The 5,977-nt window shown below is 40.5% G+C and overlaps 1 protein-coding gene across 1 annotated transcript in view; it reads left to right on the top strand.

Annotated features, from left to right (window-relative positions):
• Positions 1-5,977, top strand: part of zgc:101744 (Receptor expression-enhancing protein 6-like) — a 16,541-nt gene that overhangs the window by 1,169 nt on the left and 9,395 nt on the right. The window lies entirely within an intron of this gene.

The following is a 5,977-nucleotide window of genomic DNA, read 5'->3' as shown; positions in this document are numbered from 1 at the left end:
CATACCATACCATACCATACCATACCATACATACCATACCATACATACCACACCACACCATACCATACATACCATACCATAGATACCATAACTTACCATACCATACCATACATACCATACCATACCATACCATACATACCATACATACCACACCACACCATACCATACCATAGATACCATAACTTACCATACCATACCATACATACCATACCATACCATACCATACCATACCATACATACCATACATACCACACCATACCAGCTTTTATGTAAAGCACTTTACATAACCACAGGACCAAAGTTTTTTTACACTTACAAATGAACACAACATAACAGCCCTCACAACATCAAAAACTTGAAAAGCAAAGTAAAGGCTGCCCTATCTTAAAAAACACATAAAATAAACTAAAAAGTCTACAACTCTCCTAGTACCAAAAGCCAAGGAGAAAATACTGGTTTTAAGAGGTGATTTGAACACTTACAGGGCAGAGGCCATCTAAAGTCTAAAAGCTTACGTTTGGTTTTTGGGACACTCAGGAACAGCTGGTTTGCTGACATAAGAAAATGAGATGGTGTAAAGGGGTGCAGCAGCTCAATGAGGTAGGGCAGAAAATAAACTTAAAACAAATCCTAAAATGTGCAGGCAGCTAGTGCAATGAAGCTAAACTAGAAGAAATGTGCTCATGTTTTCTTGTGCCAATTCAAAGACATGCAGCAGCCTTTTGAACCCTCTGGAGGTGAGCAACAGAACGAGTACTGACCCCTACATAAAGTGCATTGCAGCAATCCAGCCGAGTGATGAAGGCCTGGATTACTGTCTCAAAGTGCTTTCTAAAAACAAGTGGCTTCATTTTAGCCAGATGTCAACTTAAAAAAGCTTGGTTTAAGCACCACTTTGATTTGATTATCAAGCTTAAGCTCAACACCCACTTTGACCCCCAGGTTTGTGATGGTTGGCTTGGAATACTGGGCCAAGAAATCTAGAGCCACAAGGAAGGGGGTGGGGGGGTCCTCAGTGGGGCTGTCAAGAATCATAAAATTTGTCTTTTTCTAATTTAAATTGAAAAAAACTTCAGAATCATCAAGGCCTTCGAGTCCCCAGGAAATTTCAAGTGGTTTTAAAGAAAATATTATTTTTTTTCTGTAGGGGGACATAAACCTGACAGTTGTTTGCATAACAATGAAAATATAGTCCATGTTTTCAGAAAATGGACTAAATAACAACAGAAAAGGAGGGTCCTGAAACTAAGCCCTGTGGGACTCCACATGAGAGATAACTCCATTTCTGTGCCCCTGATGTCCACCTAATGCTCCAAACAAGAAAGTAAAATCTCTTGGTCCACAGTGTCAAAAGCAGCAGGTAAATCTAAAAGCACAAAAAGAGTCAGTAAATAAAAATAAGTTGTTAAAATGTTTAAAAAAGGACTGATTCTGTGCTGTGAAAAACTTAAAAACAGATAGTAAAACCTCTCAAATATTTTGCTCTTTTAGGAAAGCCATTAATTGGTTGTAAACTATCCTCTCAAGGTTTTAAGAAAGAAATGGAAGTTTTGAAATAGGCCTGTAATTTGAGAGAACTGCCGGCTCTAGAGCAGAGGTTGGACAACTGATGTTAACAAGAGGAAGAACAGACGGGCCTTGGAAAAACTTCTTTAAATAATCGAGGAGGGACATCCTTATTTGGAGAACCTGCAGGTTTCAAATGTTCAACAATCTCCTGGAAAGAGGAACCAGGTTTCTTCCAGGTATGAACCAGGTATTTACAAAGTACGTACTGGCTTCTAATTGTACTGGGTATCTACAGGGTTCGTAGTGGGTACTCACAGAGTACATAAGATGCAATGTTACAGGTACTTATCATGTAAGGTAAATATGGTACATACCAAGTACCAGCTGGGTATGTACTGAGTTTTTATAGGGTAAAGACTGGATATTTTCATGGTTTGTATTGGGTATTTAAAGGGAATATACCAAGAATGTATCTAGAAAGTACTGGGTATGCAGCAGGTAAATACAGAGAACATACTGGGAACATATCAGGTACCTAAGGGTAAGTACTGGGCTGTATTATGTATTTCTACCAATGAGTTATGGAGGATAATTCTTCCATAATGAGTCTAATTTGGAGTCAAAGACAAAGCAAACAATGATTTTGACCTAACAATTCTTTTCACATTTCTGGTTCACGTTGCATTAGAGGCAGCAAAGTCTGGCCACACTTCAGTGCAAGCTTACAGTCTTTAACGCCACGTCTGCTGTTTTTGATAATATACAGCATCAGTTTTCATTTGACCCTATGTGTTTGCAGGCTCCCTTACAGTCAGTTTTATCTCCTCTTGCATTTTGCACATGGTTATTGGTGAGAAAAACATGCAATATTCCCCCAAAGAGATGTGAGAGCCCCACCTACTAAAGCTCAATAGAGGATGTGTTAAACACCTCACATCTACTCAGTCGTGTACATGCAGAAAAGAGTGGGACAGTTCCCCATAATATCTGTTTCCAACTCCCTCAGTTCCTTTTTTTTTCACATTTTTAAGCATATTTCAGTTAACTTTCCATGTTGCATGATGTCTCACTGCCTCAGAATTCAATCTTGCAGGCAGGAAAGGTCTCATCCTGCATAGCGACCGTGCTGTTAGATCCCAGGACAGTGATGTTCAGCTCCCGCTGCCTGTCCAGGGTGTGCTGGTACCACTCCTGCATCGACACTGACTCAAAGGTGGGGATCACTGTCACCTGAACACAGAAAAAAAAGCTATGAGTCATTCACTTAAACTCTTGAGTGCACATAAAATTACAGTTTGCAGCTAAAATGAGCTGCAGTGTTTCATGCAAAATGTTTCAAGGACAATGATTTGCTTGCCACTTTTTGAATTCTTTGTTAATTTTCCCTTTCATATTAAACGGCTTTATTTATTTTACTTTGGATTTCCCTTTAAGGTTCAATCACTTGGTAGAGCTGTTGCCTCTCAGTGAGAAGGTTGCTGGATTAAATCCTGGCTGGGGGCCATTCTGGGTAGAGTTTGCATGTTCTCTTCGTGCATGCGTGGGTTTTCTCCGGGTACTCCGGTTTCCTCCCTCCCACAGACCAAAATCATGCATGTTAGTCTGACTGGTAACTTTAAATTGTTCCTAGGTGTGAGTGAGATGGAGTAAGTGCCAGTGTCAGTGTGCATGTGTTTGATGTCTCTAAACAAAATATAAACCACTGGACAGATTTTAATGAAACTCTCAGCAAATAATCACTCAGTGTGCATCTACAGCTCATTAACCTTTGGAGTCAACTCGATTCAAGATGGCCACCACAGCTAACTGACTACAGAGCACAGAAGGGACTATAACTCAGACAGTTTTATAAATATTGAGTGTGGTCATTTCTGAGTCTCATGTGCAAAACATACACTGAGTGCTAACAAATGACGCAAAGTATTTAGTGTCAACTTTGGCATTAAATTTTTGAGTCAACCATGTGTGTTTGTTAGCAAATTATCTCATGAACCACCAGATTGATTTTAATGAAATTTTCAGAAAGTAATCATTTGGTGTACATCTATAACCGTTTACCTCTTGTAGTCAGCCTGGTTTCAGATGGATACCTCAGCTTATCAACTTTAGCAAACCCAAAAATGGTTGCGCTCTTCAGGTCGAGGATGAGGTTTTGCCTCAAGTGGAGGAGTTCCAGTATCTCGGGATTTTGTTCAGGGTGAGGGAAGAATGGCTAGTGAGATTGACAGACAGATTGGTGCAGCATCTGCAGTATTGCGGACTCTGTACCGGTCCGTTGTGGTGAAGAGGGAGCTGAGCTGCAAGGCAAAGTTCTCTTGTTTACCGGTCAGTCTCCTCACCTACAGTCACGAGCTCTGGGTAGTGACTGAAAGAATGAGATCTTGGATACAGACGGTTGAAAAGAGTTTCCTCTGCAGGGTAGCTGGACTCTCCCTTAGAGAGAGGATGAGAAGTTCAGTTATCAGGAGAGACTGTGGATGAGTGGTTAGAGCAGTCGTCCTCCAATGCAAGAGTTGGGGGTTCGAATCCACCAGCAGTCATATGCAGAAGTGTCCCTGGGCAAGACACTGAACCCCTCATTGCCTCTGATGTGTGTCTCATCAGTGATATGTGATAAAGCTCTGATTAGTCTCTTTAGAATGATTTGCTCAATTAGCTTTGTAGAGTTCTAATAGAGTGCTGTATGAATGAGTAAATGAGGACACAGATTGTTGTAAAGAGCTTTAAGTATCTTGATAAGATAGAAAGACGCTATATAAATGCAGTCCATTTACCATCCATTTACTTAGAGTAGAACCGCTGCTCCTCCACATCGAGAGGAGCCAGTTGAGGTGGTTCGGGCATCTAGTATGAATGCCCCCTGGGCACCTCCCTAGGGAGGCGCTTCAGGAATGTCTGACTGGGAGGAGACCCTGCAGAAGACCCAGGACATGCTGGAGAGACTATAGCCCTATTTGCATGGGAATAGTTTTACCCAAGGACCAGAGTAATCTCCCCAACGTCTGCTTTTGATGTGGCGCATTTGCACGGGATAACCAAAGTCTGAGATTTAGCTACATATTAATAATTTTGTTATGTTGCCTTTCTGTGAAATATTATATTATGAGCTTTTTTATCCACCTTGTTTTATTTGAATATTTAGCTGCCTCCCTGTGCTTTGACTTGCTTTTTTGAATCTAGGACCTTCTACAGTATATTTAGAAAGTGTACATACAAAATGTGCTTATAGTCAATACATCAATACTTATAATCAATTCTGAGCAGTGCAAAAAAGCAGATAATACAAGTTGGTCTCTTAAGTTCTTTTTAATAACTCATACTTTCACTCTTCATCTACCTGTAACTTTACTTCTGCCCAAGTTTTCCATTACATTGGCTTGTGATGTTCCTTTGTAAAAGAAAATTCTTTATGACCATATCACCATTTGACGACAACAGTCTATATTGTGTATAAATCAATACATTTGAGTATTTATACCTGCATAGTGTCAGACCAGAATGTTTTTCCATCCAGCAGAGCATCCAGAGTCTGCCTCATCAGCTCCTCCTGCTCAGGGCTGTTGCCACTGATGATGTAGCAAGAGGAGCGAATACACCTGAAGAAGTCCACAGTGACTGTGGGAGACGAGGATCCAGAGGGAATATAGGCCAGGTCCACATACACACCGACTTCATCAACAGAGGCAGCCTTAGAGCCTGAAGCAGACACAATTAATACGTAAACAGGACCATGTGAGGCATACTGGTGAAGGAAAGAAGGAAAACCTGGATCATGTACCTGGACTGGGTGTGGATTTTGCTGGTGCTGAGCGAGTGCTGGAGGAAGGTGTACGAGAAAGGTTCCCTTTGACAACTCCACTTTGACTCCCAGGCCGGTTTTTCCCTGAGCCTGATTTTAGTGTGCTGTCTATGACCTGCTGGTAAAACCACATTTAACTTAGGTACAGTTCAGAGATAATCTTCATTTAAATGAGTATCTGACATGACAGTGAGATTAATTTAATTTCTAAATAATAAAAAAACAAATCATTACTGTATGTCAAAATAACTGAATACAGTAGTCCCTCACTACTTAGCAGTTGGTTTATCGCGGATTCGCTCTTATCAAAGTTTTTCAAAATAAGATTGGACATGACACACAATTGGCTGATTGATGGATGAGCTGCACGATCGGCATGGATTTTTATTTAAAATAAATTATTTTAAATTATTTAGCACCTGATACACATTTGTGCAGCCTATACTGCAGGACAAACTTCCTGCTGCAGCTGATCAGCTGTTCTTCGTGCAGAGCGGAGAAGTGGGCGTGGCCAAAAGCACTTGCAGGTGGCAAAGAGCAGAGGAGGCAGGAAGCTGAAATCATAACATTCTGTGCTCTTTTAGAGTGTTTAGTGTTTAGAAACATTGTTTAAAATATTGCTAGAGTGTGGGAAGGGTTTATATATATATATATATATATATATATATA

Source organism: Nematolebias whitei, chromosome 21, assembly GCF_014905685.2.
Source record: "Nematolebias whitei isolate Nwh7 chromosome 21, NemWhi1, whole genome shotgun sequence".
Classification (NCBI taxonomy): domain Eukaryota; kingdom Metazoa; phylum Chordata; class Actinopteri; order Cyprinodontiformes; family Rivulidae; genus Nematolebias; species Nematolebias whitei.
Note: the sequence above shows the minus strand (reverse complement) of the source record. Positions and strands in the feature narration are given on the sequence as shown.